Here is a 22,886-nt window from a genome sequence, read left to right as displayed (position 1 = left end):
ACCAGCCACCTTGCCCCTGTTCGCTTTAGTGGCCTTTAGAGACCTGGCACCCCGATGCCCACCCGGGCGTCGCCGATTAGACGGTTGGAGCGCACTGGCAACCACCAGTTTTGCGGTTCGGGGCTGGTTCCTCCCTCCGGCGCATCCTTTCCTACCTCGGAAACGCGCTGTCCACGCCCGCGATGCTGCCCGATCCCCAAGAGCGAAGCGGCTGGACCCTGCTAAAGCAGTCCGAAGCCACCGACCTGCTTAACGTTCACTCGTGCTCTCTCGGGTAGCCAAATGTTAGATCTCCCCCTTATTAACCTCCCCGCCGTCCTCAGACGATCAATCTGAAAGGCAAGCGAGGTACCAGACCTGGCTCACAGCTGAGTATGATATATGCAGCAGACACAGTCCCTCTGTTCCAACTGCGGCTTTGCCGGGCTCCTGCCCCTACTTCCACTAGTCTGCCTTAAGTATCCTTTGTATGAGAAAATGGAGCTGCTGAACGCTTGTTCTCTAGCCGGAGTCAGGGCGGTCAGCGGGATCGCGAGGAAAGCACACATAAAAAGACAAATAAAACTTCTGTAAGATAATGTGAATGAGTTAAACTTAAAGGCAAGCCTAAGAAAGCAGCCGGCGTAAGACCGAGCGGAGGCATGCACGCCCTCGTTTTTTGCTCTGCAAAGCGGACATCCCGAAAAGCACGCGTTTTCCCCGGGAGCGGGTCCCGCACGCGAGCGTGCCGCCAGCACGCTTTCTGCCGCCTTCTCGGGCGGCGAACAGTAACTTCCTAAGCTTACTTCCACCTCGCCCCCACCCTTCTCCCCGGTTCCCTTCAGCCGGGAGGGGCAGCCCCAGGAGCGGTCGGGGATGTGGGGGTGCAGGGAGTGGGGACCAGAGGGGGGTACCCAGCGTTGGTGCCGTGCCATCCCCACCCAGCAGGCGGCCCAGGCACTGACTCACTTCTCCGCCCCCCCACCCCGCGCTCCACTCGCTCACCCCCCTTCCTTCCCCCTTCGCCCCCTCCATCTAGTCCCTCCCACTCGCCATTGAAAAGGGCTGGCTCGGCACTGGCTCCTTGCAGTCGGCGAACTGTCTGGGCGGGAGGAGCAGTAAGTCTGAGAGCTGCACTGAACGGCCCGCGCGGTAGAGCAGAGAGCTAGCTGAACCGAGTGTGCTCAGTGGCAGTGGTAGCGGCAGCGGCAGCGGCGGTGTCACCCTCAGCGACGACACCAGAGACACAGGCAGCCCAGGCGACCGGGCGGCCTGAACAACCTCACAAGCGACTCCACAACACCGGCTGCTCCGCGGACTGCGAGCTGTGGCGGTAGAGCCCGCTACAGCAATCGCAGTCTCCGTGGAGCGAGCACCGCTTTTTCTCTTTTTCACCCCCCACTTCATTCTACTATAGAGGCAACGAATACAGAGTAAGTATCGGGTCGGGTGCCGGAACTGAGTGGGGGCGTGAGGCATGCGGCCGTCACTTGGTGCGCGGAGGCTTCCTGCTGCTTGCGCCTGGGGTCTTAACTGTGACCAAAGAGGGGTTTCAAAGACACTTCTGGGGTCCTCCCTTCCCCCTGCCCACTCTCTTTGCTTGAAGGTAAGAAAAAGAGCTAACCTTGCACTTAATTGCAGATAGCTGTCTTTGGCATTGCCACCGCTCGGCTTGGCTTGGATACTTTGCGAAAACTCTCACTTCTGTCAGAAAAGTGTCCGCGCATGAATTTCCCCATTTGCCGTGCAGAAAGATCTTTGACTTTCACAAACACAGTCAGCTTCAGTTAGGCTAGAACTCTAAGATTGGGGCAAGTGCTGAGAAAATAGGACATCCCTCTCTAGCTGGCCTGGCGGAGCGGTCCCAGCTGAGGGACAATGCTGCGAGCCCAGCGCCCGCCTCGGACTTCTCGCGGCTGGGCCCCGCTGTGCTCTTATCTTTGGGGGCTTGGGGAATGGGGCGTGGGTCCTTGCCAGGCTGGTTGTAAGCCTTGAGGACCCGATCCTTGGCGCAGAGCGACGCAGAGCGCAGCGCGCTGAAGAGCGCGGTGTCCCCGGAGCAGTGCCTCCTGGCGCGCGCCTCCCCGCCCTTCCTTCCCGCCCTACTTACCGGGCTCAGCCAGCACCTGCTGGGTGTGGAGACGGTAGGTGTGGAAAATATGTTTAGTTGTTGTTGTTTTTTAAAGGGACTCCTTACCCTGCGTAGCTGAAAAACAAAACAACAACAATAACAGAAGGCATCCTTTTCTAAATGGCAACGGGAAAAAATATGTTCTAAGAGTGTAGCGGAACTTTAGAGGGTTCCTGTTTCTCTAAAGAAATGACTTTTAGTCCCTTAGCCATAAAATTCCACCTATCTCATAGGTGAATGGCGTTTACTGAAATAGAACCCGAAAAACAGTTCGTTTCTCCAAAAAGGAGCTAGGAATTCTTTTAGATTTTTATGATTATGATTACTATTATTATTAATTTCTAAACGTGTAGCAATAAAACGGCCCCTCTTCGCGAAAAGAATGGCCTCTGTATAAGAGCGCCCTCGGAAAAGGTGACTTTTTAAAAGCGCGTAGCCAAGAAGGGGTCTTTTCCTTTAGAGACTTTCGAAGAGCAGAGCGGCAGTCTGCCCTTGGTAGGACACTGACCTAGCATAGGAGCGCTTAGCCTGACTTGTCTTCCTCCCCTGGGGAGGGGGGCACTTCCCAGGAGTGTATAGTAGGAACCACTTTTCTTTCCCCAGGAAAGACTTTTTGGAGCTCAACTCAAAACGGCCCTTTGGTTTCCGGAATAATTCTGCGCTTCGCTGCTTTGACCACTTTTGCGGTGTGGGGTGCGGGGCGGCGGGACGTGTGTGTGGAGTGAGTGAGAGCGCGTCTGCGGGCGGGCCCTGACATCTCCGAGTAGGGTGCCCTTCTAAAATGTTGGCTTCGAAGCTGGAATCAAAACTTGCGCCGCTGCGGCACACACCCACAAAGCAAGGATCGAAGGGAAAGGGGGCTAGGACAAAAGAATACAGAAAATTAAACAAAAGAACAAAACCAACGCAAGTCCTCCTGTGGGAACATCGCAAAATGGGATTTAAACGTAGCGTAGGTTTCTCTACTAAGTGTGGGGGAGAAAGTGTTTAAAATCGGGTTAGGCGGGGGAGGGGACAGTTAGTATGGGTAGGGGTGATGGTGTTAAAGAGCTCCCTGCGTGCTCTTAGCGCTGCTACAGGGAACCAACCTGAGGAGCATGCAGAAAAGAATTCTAAACACTGAGCACAACACCGTAGAAGGTAGCGGCGCTTTATGACGACAGCGACTGCCCCCCCCCAAAAAAAAGGTTAAAACAGGTACGACTCAAAATAGGTACTTGCGGTTACCTTACGAACTTGGTACAGAATAAATGAATTCCACTCGCAGTCTTGTTTGAATGAAACTCTCATAATCACGGGCGGAATATCAGCTTCAGGACTGCCCTGTCGTGTGTGTGTTTGGGGGACATTTGAAAGCAAGTCAAAGTAATAGTATTTGTACATGTTTCCCCCTTTCTTGCCTTTGTCTGGTTCCTCAGAGGAAGTACGGACGATGTGCGGGCGGTTTTGACGAATGAATCGAGACGGACGCGCTAAGGTCTAAAGATTCCCTTCTCCCTCCGCTAAATTAAGAATTGTCCCGCGCCGCTGACGCGGTCTGAGTCCAGCCGCCGCCGCGCTGCGCGGGCCAAGCAGCGAGGGAGCGCCTCCACCAGCGAGGCGGGAGAATCTGTTCTCCACGCGCCTTGGAACGGGCAGCCCCTCCTGCTGGCCATGATGTCAGCCAGTGTGAGAGGCTCGACGGGCCGAGAGGAGATCGGGTGGCCAGCCCGGGCCGGGAGCGGGAGCAGCCCTGCCCCGCGCGCTCCCTCTGCGCAGCCGCCCTGCTTGCCTTTCGTCCTCCTTCCCGCGCTCGCACCCTCCGCCCCGCCTTCCAGTTCCTCTGCTTCCCGGAGGCGCGCGGACGCGCCCGCCCGAGGCGGCGAGGACACTGCGGGCCGGGCGGTGGCCAGTGTTGAACCCGGAGATCCAACACAAATTTCGGGTCTTCCCAAACCCTTTCCCTTCTCTTTCCCGTCCCCATTCTCTCCCCCTTTCATCCTGCACCTTCACTGTTCACTGTGAATTTACTTATTTAGTGGCATTTGAGAAGGCAACTTAGGGGAAATAATAACAGTTACCAGTGTTAAATTTCCGTGTTTTCTCTCCCCCCCCCCTCCAGTGATAAGGAAGGGGGAGGTGAAGACCGGCGTTTTTAAAATCTCGTGGCTGCCTCTTAGCCTGAAACAGACAAAGCTCCCTAAAAGCCTGAGAGAGTCGTCTTCCTGACGAAATGGTGCGGAGGGGGATGGGAGCCGTCCCAGGCAATAGCGCAGTGTGGGTAACCCCCTTCACCCAAGAGAGGGAAGGAAACGGGGAGATGCGGGCGGAAAGGTTACAGGAGCTGTTGCCGCAGGACGGGAGCCACCGTGCCCTTCATTGTAAGGCTGCCTAGTCACTTCTAAAGCCTGGCGCGCCAAATTGGGGAGATTCAGAAATAGGATTTTTACAAGACGAAAGCCCGCTGCAGGTTCCCTTCTAAATGTCTTCTTCGTGTTTTAAGGAACAACCCCTGCTTTTCCGAATTTGCGGTGTGGCTAATCCGTTGCCCCTGATTGCGGATTTTTTTTTTTTTTTTTAAAGCTCTGGGAGAAGGAGCACAGCGCGCTTTTAGAGACGGTTGCAGAGAGCGGGAGGGAGGGAGGAAACGGAGGCAGGACGTGTGGAGGCAGCTGGGACTAGGAACTGACTGGCCTTCCCAAGAAAATAACATTCAGAGGGGATCTCAACGAACTGCCTTCCTATTCTGTTTTGATTTGAAGCAGGTGGGGGATTTGAGGGAAAGGGCAGGGGAGCAATGAATTCTTCAGATTTGTAAATCTAGGATTTTGTTTTCTTCTCTTTGATAAAAGGCTTCCCTTAGGTAATATATCAGCAAAGGCAGCAAACTTAAAGTTGCTATGCGTTTGAAATACAGGAATGGGAAGGAAACTCAGGCCAAGCATAACCAACCACACATTCACTTTCTAGAGTTTAATCATTTGGTAAGGGTTGAAAAAAGTCCCCTTTTATTTTAATCACCAGAATGAGATTCTGATGGACCCCCAAGTAATGATGGGTTTTGGCACCCGGGAGCCCTGGCAGAACAGATTGCAGGTTTCACATTATTTCTTCTCTTGACATTAAAAACTTTTTCTTTTTTTTTTACATAGAAATTCCTGATAGCTTACAGACTGCTAGTGGCAGGAAGAAATCTGGTAAGGGATTTAGAAAGCAGAAAATTCTCCTTCTCTCTATGCAAGCAGTCCACAACATCCTTTAGCCAGGATATATAAGGTTTTGTGGGAAGGAAGGCACACTGACGAGGAGACTTTGTATAAACCACTGGCATTACGCTACATTCATGAAATAGTATGGCTGCAAGAGTTTTCTGTTAGTGGGAAGGGATATTACTCGGGGGCTGAAATTTTGAAATGTTATTTTCTCCAATAATCTTTCTTCACATATTCAGGTGTCATCCCTTTATTTATTCACCAAAAAATCTGCAAACGTTAATTAACCACCTACTGTGCCAGACTGTGTGCTAGGCTTCAGGAATACAAAAAAGAATATGAAAACATGGCTTGGGCCTCTGTGAGCCAGGAGACCCTTACAAATTTATGATACGATGTGATAAAGGCTCTAACTGAGCATAATGGAGGGAGGAATTAATTTGTGCTAATAAGTTGAGAAAAGATTCATAAAGAAGGGCTTTGTTCCTGGCTTTGAAAAATAGGCATCCTTAGGTAGTGGCTAGTCAGAAAGTAGATCTGTAAAAGCCTGACACAACTAAGTAAGGAAAGGTGTTAGGGAGGTCTGATGCCCTGCTATGGAATTTAGAGGTATGCGTATATTTGGTAGACATAGGCTGCCTTTGAAGATTTTTCTTAAAAACAACAGTAAAACAAGGTGATGAAATTAGGAAGTTGATGGCACACAATAGGAAAAAAAAATGTCACTTGTCCTTATGTGAATATTTAAATAAACTAATGCATTGGCATAGGAATGGAGGCAAAATAAATTAAGATGATACTGTAACATCCAGAAAAGAGTAAAAATGAATAAAGAGAGCCTAAAGTAAATCTGTAGGGTGAACAAAGAAATGAGTATGATTCCAGGGAAGAAGAAAAAACTTTTTTAGTCATAATCATCATCAATTCACTAATATCTTTATATTGCACTCATTTCACCTTCCTCATCCCGCCTTCTAAATTCCCAATCTTCTACCATCAGAGTAAACACCTTCAGTCACTTTTAAGTACACTTATCTCTACCACACCCCATTTTCCACGCATCTCTCTGAATCACCTCTATGTACTAATCATCTCTCCCACCCTTACCTACTTCAGCTCTATCTACCAGTAATTACAAGTTTTTAATCTTCACTTTTTCCTCCCCTTAGGCAATAATAGCAAAACACCCCTATCTCTCTCCCCTCCCTTCCTGTCGTTCTTCCCTTCCTGCTTCTTCCCTGTTTTACCTACCTAGATATTTCTCTCCACTGATTTCCATTTTATTTTATCCACCTTACTAGCCACCTTGGACTGTCTTCCCTTAAGTGACCTCAGAGAAGAAGAAGAAGAAGAACAAAGAACCTTTACTTCAAACTCAGAGATTTGTAGAATTTTCCTGAACAAGTAAACTTCCTACCCTGTGTGTGTATCTTGCTGTTTTATTTCAAACAAGATTTATAGTGGAATTTCTCAGATTTGTTTTATTTTTTTATTATGCTTGTAAATGTCTGTTTTTCTTCAGATACAATTAAGGGTTTAAATATGACATTGGGAAGTATTTACAACTTTTTTGAATTTCTTACCACACAATCCCAAAACTGCTTCTCTGCATCTCACTCTTTCTGATGTGTCTTCTTCCCATGGGTCATTCCTTTTATGTTTTCGGTACAAGTTTCTTATTTTTATTTCCCTCTCCTTTTTGCTTTGTAGGATTGTCATAGTGGCTCAAATTTGATATTTTTAGGGTGTCCCCTCAGACATACCCTCGAACACACAAGATTTTAAGGCCTTGTCGAAGCATGTTTACAATAACATGCACAGTTAGTCACTATGTCAATGTTCAGAGGTGAAGGCACCCTTGTTTTTTACTGCATTCTTAAAAAGTTATACCTTTGTGTGTAGAAAGGAAACAATTCTCAGCTCATACATATCTTCACATGTAGGGGGGTTGGCTGAACATCACTGGGAATTAAAAGGGAAGAGAGCATGCCATAAAAAATTGGCAATTCATTCTTCCGTCAATGACATGTAAATTTTACCTTTGGGAAAAATAAAATATATAAGTACATTTAATTGCATTGACTTTATATTATAGCACTCCAAATTACATGTCATTATCTGAGCAGAATTCTATTATCTGAAGATTTTATTGACCATTCAGTATCCAAAATGAAGAAAACTAGGTAAGATGCCTTGATATTTCACACTGACTTGCAATAATTAAGTTAATTCCAGTCTTTTTTGAAATGGTGTTGCATTTCAATAGAAGTTCATCTGGAAAGGACTGTCCCTAAAATGTGCTCTTCTTTTGTTAGGAAAAAACATCAAATTACATATATGCTACACTCCCTCAATATTCATGCCCTGTGCAACACTGATTGTAAAGCACAGGTTTATCACATGGACAAAGCCTTTTTAAGGTGAAAAGTGTCTTTTAAGATTTGGTTACACCTTTGGGAAGACTGCATTCTCATTATCAAACAGTAAAAAAAAAATGAATAAAACCTTTTTCAATTATGGTTTTTGAATTAGAAGAGTGAGTAGGCAGAAATCATAAATGCTGCTATTATATTTTGCTCTCTAAAAATGCTCAAGTGATCAAGGACTTAAGCTGCCGTTTTAATTGTCTTTAATACGCTAAGCATCAAATTATTATAATAAAATTTGAAATTGAGCATGACAATGGCTATATTTGTAATTTCCAGCCCAGATCTGAAAGAGTGATTTTTTCCCATCTAATCTCCTCATTGTAGATGTATAGATTTGGGGAAACAAAAAGAGGAGCAAAAAAAGAAAACGAAGAATAAATTGTGGGAGAGGATTTTTCTCTCCTCAGTACAAATTATTTTATTAATATGAGATATATTTTAACATGACAATAATGAAACTAATTTATTGATGAATTTTAATTAAACTATATGCAAATTCAATTCTTTTTTAAAATCTTAAGTGATTAGAATGCAAATTAAGATTTGTATTGAGTTTACAATTTATTTGCTGTCATCATATGAAATTAAAACAAAATTTAAGGTTTCTGCCACACTTTTATTTTAATTCATTCTCTTAAATATATTTAATTTTTACAGTATCTTTTATCTAATATAATTTTAAAAGTGCATATTTTATTTTAGTCTCATAAAAGACTTTGAGTAGAAAAAGAAAGCATCGTTATACCTATTCTTTAATGGGGAAACTGAAGGTCAGACAGGTAAAATCAGATCTCTAAAGCTTTTCAGTTAGTAAGAGGGGAAGCATATACATGATTGTTGGTTTTCAGTCTCTACACCAGGGCTTTTCCCAACACTGCCTTGCCTCTCTCTTATTTCTTTGGAAATATTTTTTCAAAGTTCTGAATGTAAAAAGAAAATAAAAACAAATGCTTCTTGGATTAAAAAATAAAAATCTCAAATATGAGCATATTCAAGTATATTTAAATTTATCAATTAACTGGTTACTTGTGTTATATTCTTCCTTTATTTAGTTTTTTATGTGCTGACCCTTTAAAATTTATATAAGAAAATAGCAAGACTATTAAAATTTAACACTATACAATCCTAGATAGTCATACACATCCTCTGTTTTTATATAGAAAGAATTCCATTTATGATCCATCATAATGACATTCCATAAAATTTAAGTTTACCTAATGTAACAAATATTTAATGTTATAGCCTAATTCATTCTTCGTTTAGGAGATCTATATTTTATATACGATTGACTTTAAGCAGTATTTGCTAACGATTTAAAAATATTTGTTAGATTTTCTTCTCACTTGCTGTTGTTGAAGCAACTTGTTATTAAGAATACATTGTACGGAGGTTTGTATCAATCAAAATGAAATTAAGCTCCCAATATGCAAATCTTTGTTTATTTTTGCTACATTTATAAACTCTTTAGCCAGTGGTTTTTGGAATGGAGAAGTGAGAACAGAAGGTCTACTTAAATTGTGATCTGGGACAAATGTCATCTTTCTGGAGTACAGTTTTACCGAAAATAAAATGAAGAAATTATAAATTATTTGAAAAGTCTTTCAAATAAAAAATGTGGTGTTTTACAAAATGTGGAAGAGATATAATGCATTTTTATCCTTTTCCTTTGGCTTTGCACATATTGCGTTTCACTGAATTAATCCATTAACCATCAATAACTAAAAACATATTGCTTGTATAGCATTGCGATACTCTAGATATGGGAGTTTGACTGGGTAGTGAGGGGTAGTATTTAAAAAATAAGAAAATATTTGCTATGAGAAGCTAACATTTTCATTGGGCAAAATCAATGAGCAACAATAGCAACAAAGTGATATATAGTCATATTAAATTAAATTCAACAAATGTAATGCCAGCTGGCATACTACAATACACTGAGTATGGTCCAGGTTTCATAAACTTTGGAAGTGGAAGGAACCAGAAAGATCTAGTTCAACCCCTTCATTTTACAGATAAGAGAAATAAGGCTTAGATGTGTGAAATAAGCTCTATATGACCTCATGTAAGGTATTAGGTGACAGCATTAATTAATTTACTCCACAACCTTACCTGTTCCCTACTTTGTTCAAATACAATAGTTTGTAAATTATCAGAAAGTTAAATATATCCAAGAGTTATTTGTTTCTTTGGACTTATTAACCTGGACAATTTTCCAATTTGACTCTGATATAAAAAATACTGTTTTCCACACTTTGTTTTGAATTTAGATTATTAAAACAACCTGCAATATGCCCATTATGTTATAAAACATGCAGAATGTAGTATTGACATGAAGGCCAAGGGAATAAAGCAAAGTTTGAAGGCATTAATTTATATAAATAGTTTAACTCTTTAAAAATGATTTGAAAACTCCATTTACTTAAGATGACAAGAAATATATATTCTTTGAAAGATAGTTTTATTTTTATAAATGAATATTTAACTGAAGCTTAAAATTTACATTTTCCTGAAGGCTTAATATAATATGGAAAATATTTAAAATTATTTTCATAAACTTTGGTCTGTTTGTTGCATGATTCTATAGCCTACGTTGAGGGGTGTGTGTGTGTGTGTGTGTGTGTGCGTGCGTGTGTGTGTGTGTGAGTGTGCGTGTGTGTGTGTGTGTGTGTTAGGAAGTGTAAGTCAGGCAAAAGTAAGTAGACAGAATATGTTGAAACCAAGTTTTCCTTTATTCCGTAAATAACCTTAGACTTACTTATTTTACTGTGTGGCAAAGGAAGGCAGAAAAGGGGGAAATCAAGTACAGAGGAAAACGACCAGAGTGTTCAGTAATAGGGCCTGATTTTCAGTTTAGTGTGAAGTATGCAACTGTTTTAAAACTGTGTAAGCTGGTTTCTTTCTCTCATTTCTAATGTACATTTAAAATACTATTATTTCATAGTTGTTTACTAGTTTTGCTAGGATCAAAAAATTTAAAAAACTTGTAAATACATTAAATTTTCAAAAGAGAGTCTTATAAATGAGCAATTGACATACACACACAATACACACCAACTAACAAGATAAAACTTTTTCGTGGGAGTTTGGTCTAGTGTCAACTGGCAAGATTTTCATTGTCTCACTCTACAACGGGAAAATATTTTCTCAGTGTAACATTTATATTTTAGACTTAAGTTAGGTTCTATAGTTCTTATAGCATTGTTTGTCTTTCATCTTTTCTTAGCCCATGAACTAAATTGCAATACCCAGGAGATAAAGCAGTTTCAATATATGCTAGTTATTATATAAAGTAATGAGAGCAAAGCAGGATTATTTGAGGAGGGGTTTTGGATCCATTAAATAGCACATAGATTCTGAATGAATGCCTGATAGGTATGCAAGAGTAAACAAATAGGGGAGTATAAGACCATTACTTAAAATACACAGCTGGATAGCTATAACTTAAAGCACTTCAAAAAGAAATAGAGCCAATACACAATTTCTAATCAATCACTCTCACTGCTAATGACTTATTTTAAAATTCATTTTCTAGGAAGTTATATTCTATCCCTGTGGGTCTCAAACTTTAATGTACATACCAATCATCTGAAAAATCTTGTTAAAATGTGGATTCTGATTTAGAAAATCCTAGTTGGGGTCTGAAATTTAGCATTTCTGACAAGTTCCCTGGAGAGATAAATGCTGCTACCTCTCAAACCACAGTAAGCTGCAAAGGTAAATTCTTCGTCTGAGAAACAAGCTTGAAAAGGTGAAATAAACTAATAGCAGCAGAGTAAAAAAGAAAAGTGACTCAATGAAGCTATTTTGCAAATGACAAAATTTTTTAAAATTAAAGTGATATACAATTATTGCATTTGGATATTAAAATCAATTTTTATCTTTGATGTAAATAGATCAGTTGAAACTGTAGTTCAGAATAAAAATAAGTTGCTTGTTTATTATATATTCAAATTGACTTTACCAGCATCATATACCTATATTTGTATCCTTTCAAAAAAATAACACTATTAGCCACACAGGGTCAATAGCTTACCAATATTTTAAAAATACTTTTCAGTTTGTTCAAAAATTCCAAGCAGTATAATCTAATAGAGATCTTTGAAAATATTAATTTGTGAAACACTGAAAATAAACATGTTAATCACTCAGATTTCACAATAAAATGATCAACTAAATTTCTATTTACCTAATTCGAAGTAATTGGTTTTATTTTATTTTTTGTATCTGATATTTTTCAGGGAAACATCACTACCAATAAAACAGACTTGGTAGAATTTATTTTACATTTGTTATCTTCTAAAAGTCTCCTCAAAGCAGGAACAAATGTTAAATTAGACATGATGCTAACTATTTTTTGTTAAACCTAACTTTTTAAATTACAACAGAACAGTCATTTAATTTTAGTGAACTTTTCATTCATAATCAGTCTACGAAATCGTCATAACTCCATTTATTTATGCAGTTCATCTTGGTATAGAACCAGTGTCAACTTAAAACAAACGACTTTGAAAGCGGCTATTAAAATAAGTCAAGTTTAAATGTTTAAATTGTGTTAGTTAGGAGACACGATGGGGTTCTAGCAGGGTAAAGGCAATAACTGAAAAAGGTTGTCACTTCTGAGCTGAGATTCATGCCTTAAATGTGGTACCGGATTCAAAAGCCACCGCTTACCCAATGAAATTGAATTCGTTTTTTCTAAGCTCTGATACCTTAATGGCAACAGCTAAGCTTGTTTGGTGGCAACTTGAGGATCCCAGTGAACAAAAGGGACAATTGGATTAAAATGTTTTTGTAAGTGCTAAATGAACTTGGGTGTCTGCCAAAATTGCCTTGGATTGCATTACTTTTAACATTATTTAATAATGTTAGGCATAGACTGTTTCAGTGTGCCTGAGGATGCATGTATAGCAAACAAAATATTATATGTATTTCCTTTCATATATGAAAGGAAAATTTCAAACTATACCCAAAAAAAGAAATAAATACGAAAAACAAAACAAAATTCATGTGAATAATTGTCTTCAAATTTTATTTTCAAAGACTAGTTATGGAAACTCACTTTATAGAAAGTAGAAATATCAGTTCTATGAAAATATGCTGTTCATACTTTAAAACAAAATAAGAAAAATTGAGTAAATTTACAATTGCATTAAAACTCAAAAATCATATAAAATTGAATACAATGTAAAAAGTCAGACAATTTCAGTGTTGTGACAATGAGAAGAAAGATATAATTTCTTTGACAAATTTAACAAATATTAGAAATGCTAAAAATACTAAACAGTCAATTAGAATAATCAAATACAACTAGATAACTTTAAGCCAGTTCTCCTCTTTCCTGTTTTACATGCAATATAAATACATCTTAACTGAATGAGATTTCTTTACTATTGGAAACAAAAAATAGAGCAAAATATTAAACTCAACAAAATTTAGTCATAAGTCATATAATTTTAGTAAAGATTTTTAAAGAGATGTGAATGAAGATTGAACACAATTAAACTGTAGATGATGTCATATACTGTACATTAAATTTTGAAGTGCTTATAATTACTAATAATACAATAGATGGCAAAAATTAGTAATAGCATTAATAAGGAACCAGATTGATTACATTCATTAGAAAAAATTAAAAGTCTAAGTTAAGATTAAGTTCGAATATGAAGATTGACAATTTAAGTAAACACTATCATTCAAAGAATAGAAAGATGCTCCAAGAACATAATGTTTGATACTTCCTTTAAAAATGTTATTATACTTTATATCTTCTTTATACCATACACTAATGACAGCAATTAAATCACTCAAAAACAGTTTTGTGGTAGTCTGAAAAATTGAGTTTCTGAAAACAAAACCAAGATTTTCCCTTTCTTTCTTTCTTTTTCTCTCTCTCTCCTCCCTCCCTCCCTCCCTCCCTCCCTCCCTCCCTCCCTCCCTCCCTCCCTTCCTCCTCCCTCCCTCCCTCCTCCTCCCTCCCTCCCTCCCTCCCCTCCCTCCCTCCCTTCCTCCTCCCTCCCTCCCTCCCTCCCTCCCTCTCTCTCTCTCTCTTTATTTCTTTTCTTTCTTTCTTCTTTGGAGTGACATTCGTTCAGAAAAACCATACAGGTTTCCAGGGTACAACTCAATAGAACATCATCTGTACACTGCATCGTGTGCCCATTGCCTCAAGCAGAGTCTCTTTCGTTTCCCATTTCCACCCCATGTCCACCTTCACCTATCTCCACCTCACTTCCCCTCTGCCTATCACCACACTGACGTTTATGTCTCTGTGTTACATATGAATATATTTTTTTCTTAATCTCTCTACCTTTTTTCATCAAGTTCCTCAGCACCCTCTCCTCTGACAGCTGGTCCTCTGGTCAGTTCCATGCCTCTTTTTCTATTTTGTTCATCAGTTTATTGTGTTCATTAGATTTCACATATAAGTGAGATCATATGATATTTGTCTTTCTCTGCCTGGTTTACTTCACTTAGCATAATAATCTCCATTTCCATCCATGTTGTCCTTAAAAGGTAAGATTTGTTTTCTTTCTTTTTCTTTCTTTTCTTTTTTTGTGGCCAAGCACTATTCTATTACGTAAATGTACTAGAGCTTTTTTATCCACTTATCTGTTGATGGACATTTGGATTGCTTCCAAATTTTGGCTATTGTAAACAAGCCTACGATGAACGTGAGGGTGTATATATTCTTTCTAATTATTGTTTTGCTATTAAAAACATATTCTCAGAAGTGAGATCACTGGGTTAAAAAGCAGTTCTCTTTTTTAATTTTTTGAAGAAATTCCATACTATTTTCCACAGTGGCTGCACTAGTCTGCAGTCTCACAAACAATGCATGAGGGTTCCCTTTTCTTAACATCCTTGCCAGCACTTGTTTTTTGATTTATTGATGTCGGCTTAGCCATTCTGGCAAGTCTGCTGTGATATCTTGTAGTGGTTTTAATTTTCATTTCTCTGATGATTACTAACCTTGAGTATTTTCTCACATGCTTATTGGCTATCTGTATGTCCTTTTTGGAGAATATCTGTTCAGATCCTTTGCCCATTTTTTAATTGCGTTTTTGTCTTCCTGGTGGTAAATTGTATAAGTTTTTCAAATATTTTGGAAATTCACCCCTTATCTAATGTGAATTGCACTAATTCTAAACAGATTACCTGAAATAAAACCTTTCAGTAACTATAAAAAGCACTCCTACCAAGTTTTAACTTTGTAAATAATTGTATTAACATTTTAAAATTGTTTTCATTGCATTTTAGGGTATTACAGATTTTATCTCATCTGAATCGAACAGTGCTGTGAACCAGGTACTACACCATTTCGCCATAAGGAGAAAGAGCCAGACTACTGTTTCTTTCTTAGGATCTTATATTAGCTAATGAAATTAATATTTTGGGGGGGAGTATCATAAAAAGACAAGATCTGGTGCTACTTGACACTTAAAAATATGTGTACTAAAATTTTAGTTCCAAATGTTCTTATGGAAAATTTTAACAATGTATTTATTATATTTAATCATTTAAGAGTTTTAAATTTGTAATAGAAAGTTTTGGTGAGCACTTATTGACTCTTATTAGGTACATTAAAGGTAATACCCCTGGACATAGAAATATAATACATTTAATAACATAACTATACAATGATACAATAGTCATAGTGTACGAAAAAATAAGGATGTGATCAATTAAACAACAGAGGGGCACTAGTGGATAAATCAATAAGTTTTTTTAAAGAGAATAAAATGAGGATTAAGTTCTAATTTAAAATAGACTAAAAAATCAGAGCCAAGTTCTTAAGAGTTTTAATTCTCTGTAAAGATTTAAAAAAGTATTTGAGAGAATATGTCTGGAGAGATGGTATTTGGGAGAACACATGAAAATTTATTATGGCCTTGGGTTGGCTTAGATACAGAATATCAACTAATAAACTAATGTGTTTTGCTCTGGCTAAGTCCTGGCAATACTTGCAATCAGAACTTTCACAGGTCTCAGGTTTCTCATTTTATTTGAATTACATTCAAGCATTTTTGTAAGATAGATTTTTGTAATAGTAGTTAACTGCATGGGCTGACTAGTTTTATCCACTGGGAGATTACACTTTGTTTTCCTTCAGAAGAACTAGATTATTAAAAGGTATCACAAAAATATCTTTTGTTGTCAGAGAAACAAACCTTGTTTAGTTGCTTTAATGAATCTCATGAGAGAATTAGTAGACTTAAAAATATAAATGACACATATTCTGCCAAAGTGCAGCTTAATATAAAAAGCCAATATTATCCTTATGGTGATGTTTCTTTAATTGCAGTTCTTTTATATAAACATCATATTTGTGAAATTGTATTTGACAAAATATTTCATATATAATTATCTAACACTCCAAACAACCCTGTGGATTAGTTTAGACAGTTATTTTTACCCTCTTTCTTTGTTCTTTTTTTTCATTTTGTATTTCAAATGAAAAATTCAAGTAGTTCAGAATAGAAAATTAGATAAATGGCTTGCTTACAGTTAGTTAGGAGTAGCTTCAAATTCTGAGCTCTTCACTATGATATATAGATGGGGACCCTGGTTTTAAATAACTTATCCTGAGATTTATGCAGTGATTTAAATTATTGTCTACAAATAGAGTAACGATATTTGGATGAAAAGCATGTTTGTAGACTTCGTTTAATATCCTCGAATCTCAAGATTAGTTAGTTTATTTCGGTTTTTTCCCCTTATCATTTGGGAAATTTTATCTTTCTGCAAAATATGCACTTTTTCTTTCTTTTTTTAACATGCACTTTTTTTGAAGTATCTTAATAAAAACACAAATACTGTTTAATATAAGCTGTGGTCAATTACACTAACTTAAGATTTGTTGATTTCCAGAAGTATTCATTCCTTTTCCTTTTGAAGTGACTTATCCAAGGTCACAAAAGCTAGTTAGTGACAGCCTGGAATAGAATTTAGGTCTCTCTATTTTTTATATATCATACCATCACACTTTTATAGTAGTAAAGGGGCTCAAGTAAATACTACAAAATTCGATATATAATGATCACGTAGCCTGAAATATTCCAAAGTGCTACAACTAATGTGGGTTATAGATTTGAATAGTAAATACCAAACAAATTGTATTAAGTAACAAAAACATTTACTTGTTTAAATACTTTATCTTCTTGAATGTTAGGTACTTCTTCTATATAAGGTTTATATGCTGCAATTTAAAATTTACTGAAATTTTACTATAATACTGTAATACTGTGCTGTATTGCAATATAAATTTACCTTGAAACCAAGAAGAAATATTAGAAAAAGAGTTTTATAGTCACCTTCACTTTAATAGCATATCTCTGTTATTTAGGATTCAAAAATATATTAAGTTTTAAAGTTCCATAAACACTATGAATTATGCAATTTAAGGAACTTATGATATGTTTTCCGTTTTTACAGAAAATTACTCTATTCCCCATTTATTTTAAAGGTGTTTCTCTCCTGCTAAAAATGTCTAACACATTAGGTTTTTGTCTAAAACAATAGGTTAATGGAAGAGAGTTGCAAACTTTTGCTTAGCAAACACACCTTCAAAGGTCATGCTGTTCTTCAAAATATAAATTAACAAGCTTGGTTAAATACAAGGGAATTGTCTAAAAGCCAGCAACCTCAGTTTTATTTTACTCTAGTTGTATTTGTTTAAATAAAAATTTATTTTACATAGTTAAGATTATATTTTTATTTCAACATCTAAAGAGTTATCTTTATGAACAGACAGCATATTAAATCTTCCCTAGTTATTGTTCTATATATATATATATATGTTTTTATTCGTTATTTTGTTATGAAAACTATTTATTTTTATATAGCTTAATTTTTTTGTTAGAAAAATAATCCAAATGGCTTTAACTTAATTTTATTTCCAGAGAAATTTTGTAAAGATTGGTGTTTATTTAATAGCGTGACTGTTTCAAAACTAGTATACAGCTAAATTTTGAAATGTTATCTACGTTGTAAGAAAGTAATCATAGCCCTCACTGGATAACTGTGTTGATGAGAGCATCATCCCAAAGCACAGAGGTTGCTAGCTTGATCCCCGATCAGGGCATGTACAGAATGGATCGATGTTCCTGTCTCTGTCTCTCTCTTTTCCTCTCTCTAAAACCAATAAAATGAAAGTTAAAAAAAGAAGTAAGCACAAATACAACTTCTCCTTTTAGAAGTTATTGAAGATAAACAAGTTAATTTGCAAACTAAAAATTTTAAAAGGGTACAAAAATTGTTAACTTTCTCTTAGCTCTTCTTCTAGAAAAGGTTTATTTGATAAGCTCATTCTCAAAATTTAGCACATCCACAATACATAAAAAATCCAGAGGCAATTATTTAACCTAAGATTATGCTTAAAATGTAAATGCACATTTACTAACAATAATTATTTTTTGCACACTTGATAATCACCACACACACATATATATTTAGTTGGTGCAAATTAATCAAAAGCCTCCTTTATTGTTTACTATCTTAACCCTAAATATTTATGTCTATACCTCTATGAGGTAAATATATGCCTCATAATCTCCATATCATAAATATAGAAATTGAGACTTGCCCAAAGTTACACAGATTTTAGGTAGTAATGTCAGGAACAATAACAGCAAAATATATACATATATTTTACTTCAGAGCCTATGTTTTTAGCCACAGTGATAAAGTTTATTGTTCTCTGAATTTTTGCAATATAATTTAACTATATTAATAATGACTATACACATGGACATTTAATTATTATTTTTTAGAAAATTGTTTTATATCTATTTTCAGCTTTATTAACTTTATTAGAGCAGCAGAACACCATGCTTTGAGAAAACAAAAATGTGCATCAGTTAGACTAAACATTAAGGTATATTTTTTCCTTTTGGGTACCATAGTAATAGAAGAAACATTCAATCTATGAAATAACTGTCATTAACAATTCAGTTAAAGCCTGAAAAATGTGTACACATATACTTTACCTATCTAATTTAAAACTTAAGTTTTCTCCTTTGATAACTGTAGTTTTGTGGTAGATTATATAGTCAGTGTAAAAAATTAAAATTAAACCTTGTTTATTATCTTTCTCATCAAAGACTGTTGCATTTTTTATTTGAATACAAATTTGATAGGTTTGACTAGAGGCATATAGCAATTTTGATTTTTATTGGATTTGCTTGAACAATCCCAAGTTAAAATAATGGCTTTCAGTTCTACTCTCTTTTCAGAATCCTGATATATAATGCTGAGATAAATACTGGAAGTAGAAAATGTCTCACAGCGTTAAACAACTAAATCACTAATTCTTTTAGAGCACAAAGGGAGAGTTGATTTACTTACAGTCCCCATCTGCAAAGCATCACACCTCACTGAATCATTCAATAATTTTAACTGAGTTTTTTCATTTTTTCAAGTTAACTGCTAGGTTTACTTCCTGTGAAAATTAGGCTTTTTTTGTCAATATTAATCATTTTATTGCTGTATACATGACTCTGGAAATCACAGACAAACTTAAAACAACCAGCAGCTGACCAAGGAAGGAACTCAAACCCAAATAGTCCAAGAACTTGGACACATTAATCTTTTTTTTTTTTGTATTTTTCAGAAGTTATAAGCAAGGAGGCAGTCAGACAGACTATCGCATTACACCTGATTGGTATCCAACCAGCAAGCCCACCAGGGGGAGATGCTCTGCCCATCTGGGGCATTGCTTTGTTGCAACTGGAGCCATTCTAGCACCTGAGGCAGAGGCCATGGAGCCGTCCTCAATGCCTGGGCCAACTTTGGTCCAGTGGAGCCTTGTCTGAGGAAGGGGAAGAGAGAGATAGAGAGAAAGGAGAACAAAAAGGGTGGAGAGGCAGATGGGTGCTTCTCTTGTGTGCCCTGACCTTGAATTGAACCCAGGACTTCCACACGTCAGGCTGACACTCTACTGCTGAGCCAATCAGCCAGGTCCAGGACATTAATCCTATTATCTAAATAACTCAATCTGTATTCTCCTTCAGACCAAACAAACAAGCAAACAACAATACAACCAGCGATTTCTAATACCTTAATCATATCCTAAGGCTTGTCAACTAGGATGGAAGACTGTGAGTCAAGAATATTGATCAAAGATGAGTCAAACATTAATATATATCTTTTTATGAATTTATTTTTAAAATAAATAACATGGTTATACTGCAATAATGATGCAAATGTGGTGCAAAAATCAATCAAATGTACATGGATATCACTGCTTGATAAGTAGAAAAAGGAAAGGTTAGCATGGTGGAATTTTGCCTAGGTAGACTCTCATTCTAGTAGGGAAACATTGTGCATTTTTTAATTACAGTGACATTTTAATATCTTGAAATAGTAGAAAGCACTTAAAAAAAAAACCAAACACAGGTACTTTCCTGACTATGCAGTGGCACAGTAGATAGAGCATCAGACTGGGACACAGAGGACTCCAGCTTGAGCACAGGCTTATCCCTCTTGAGTGTGCCCTGAGCAGTTTGAGCGTGAAGTCACTAGCTTGAGCGCAGGATCATAAACATGACACCATGGTCACCGGTTTGAGCCCAAAAGTAACTAGCTTGAAGCCCAAGGTCGCTAGCTTGAACCCAAGATCTCTGGCTTGAACAAGGGGTACCTGGCTCGGCTGGAGCCCTGTGGTCAAGGCACATATGAGAAGGCAATCAATGAACAACTAAGGTGCTGCAACAAAAAATGGATGCCTCATGTCTCTCTCTTCCTGTCTGTCTGTCCCTGTCTGTCTGTCTGTCTCTCTCACTAAAGAAAAAAGAATATAAGTACTCACATACCTTTTAAATGTTATAATATCTAACAGCTTTTTTTAGATATAGAGAAATATAAATTTATCTTTAATAATTTTTAAAAATTGTATTTCTCTTGCTAACATTTATTGTTACTTTGTTACTTGAGAATTTTAGTATTTACATCAAAAAAAAATTTTGTAGAATTAATATTGTCTTCCTGATGTTAGGATATGTTACCACCAGATAACAGTGGTGGTGTAAGAATTTAGTCATTATTGATAAGTATTTTACTTAGACATGGATTTATTTTTCTTTAAGAGATTAAATATTTAAAATTGTATTTCAATTACAATTATGTATACATTCAAACCATTTTTAAAAATAATTTAAAATATTTAAAAAATATTTTGGCCAAAACTATTACATTTTCCTTATCATATATTACTAATTAATACTTAATCAAATTTTAACCTTCTTCAGAGTCTTTGATTAGCTTGTTTCTGACTTACTTTATGTTTTATAATATTTTCTTGAACCATATTTTTAAAATCTTGCAACCATGGAAATTAAAAATAGAAACTTTAGAAGAATATACCACAGAGTTGAATAGAGATTTGAACTAAATCTATGTTCTTCAAAGCACAAATTATTATATTTTCAGAGTGATTTGAAAAAGACATATCTACAACTAAATTTCTATTATTTTTCAGTCTAATAATAAAATGTAAGCATATACCATTCTGTTGAGTAAGTGACTCCATTTGTCTTGAAGCATTGAGCTCGGCTTACAAGAGTGAATGTGAAATACTCACTAAGAGACTTTTTATTATAAGGAGTCAAGCCTGACCTGTGGTGGCGCAGTGGATAAAGCATCGACCTGTAAATGCTGAGGTCGCCGGTTCAAAACCTTGGGCTTGCCTGGTCAAGGCACATATGGGAGTTGATGCTTCCAGCTCCTCCTCCCCTTCTCTCTCTCTGTCTCTTTCTCTCTCTCTCTCTCTCTCTGTCTCTCCCTGTCCTCTCTAAAATGAGTAAATAAAAATAAAAAAATTAAAAAAATCTGTAAAAAAAATAAGGAGTCAAACACTTAACCTTATTTGATATAATGTGGTAAATGATATAATTGGACCTAATAATGCTATTTAAAGATTTAAAAGAGAAGATAGATTTCTGGCCATTCACTTGAATAGATGTGAATTCCTGCATAACTCCTCAAATATTTTCTTGGTTGTGAAATAAAAATAATGGCCACTCAACATTTTTTTTCCTGGGACACTGAAAGGTAGTTATAAGACATTAGAAAATTGTATTACTCAGAAGAATAGAACTGAAATATACATGGCTTTAAATATTTTATATTTATATACATATATATATTTAAATACATTTTTTCTTTTCTTTTACTTTTTATTTATTTACTTTTTTGAGCTGTTCATCTTCCCTCCAGCACTGCGGGTGGGAATGCAGACTTGTGCAGCCACTGTGGAAAACAGTATGGCGTTTCCTCAAAAAATTAAAAATGAAACTGACCTTTGACCCAGCTATACCACTTTTAGGAATATATCTTAAGAATACCAGATCACTGACTCAAAAGAAGATATGCACTCCCATGTTTATTGCATCATTGTTTACATTAACCAAGATCTGGAAACAGCCCAAATGTCCGTCAGTGGATGAGTGGTTTAAAAAGCTGTGGTACACATACACAATGGAATACTGCATGGCTATGAAAAAGAAGGAAGTCTTACATTTTGCGATAGCATTGATGGACCTGGAGTTTATTATGCTAAGTTGAATAAACCAGGCAGAGAAAGACAAGTATCATATGATCTCACTTACATGTGGAATCTAATGAACAAAGTGAACTGAGGAACAGAATAGAGGCAGAGGCAGGGTCACAGAGAGCAGAGGGACGGTAGTCAGAGGGAAGGGAGGTGAAGGGATGGGATCAGAGAAGGTGAAAGTATTAGTGAAATTATATATACATAACACATAAGTACAGATAACAAGACAGCAAATCCCAAGGGGAATGGGGGAAGGAGCTAGGGGGAAGGAAACAAAGGGGGTGTAATGGGGGGCACGGGGGTGAAGGGTGAGGGTGTTACATTGAGTGGAACACTTGAATCCATGTTAACACAATAAATTAAAATTAATAAAAATTTAAATACATTTATGTTTATAAATGATCACAAACACTACACACTGAAATATTCATATAAAAGTTTTTTAAATTAAATGTTATACATAACGTTGTAAAAACTGATGTATTTGTTCATAACTAAGTTGTATATTTTTCTAAGCATTATTAGAAGTACATTATAAAATTATGATATATGTATATAATTATATACTAGACATTCGTATTTATGTAGAGACATATATGGATACATGT

General features: G+C 37.1%; 1 protein-coding gene across 1 annotated transcript in view; it reads left to right on the top strand.

The window, feature by feature from the left end:
* The first annotated feature begins 1,095 nt into the window (after positions 1-1,095).
* Positions 1,096-22,886, top strand: part of LOC136386412 (protocadherin-11 X-linked) — a 365,186-nt gene continuing 343,395 nt past the window's right edge. The window contains exon 1 of the mRNA XM_066357839.1: positions 1,096-1,412. The gene's annotated coding sequence lies outside the window, so the exon portion shown is untranslated. The remainder of the gene's footprint in view (positions 1,413-22,886) is intronic.

This window comes from Saccopteryx leptura, chromosome X, assembly GCF_036850995.1.
Source record: "Saccopteryx leptura isolate mSacLep1 chromosome X, mSacLep1_pri_phased_curated, whole genome shotgun sequence".
NCBI classification, from domain to species: Eukaryota; Metazoa; Chordata; class Mammalia; order Chiroptera; family Emballonuridae; genus Saccopteryx; species Saccopteryx leptura.
Note: the sequence above shows the minus strand (reverse complement) of the source record. Positions and strands in the feature narration are given on the sequence as shown.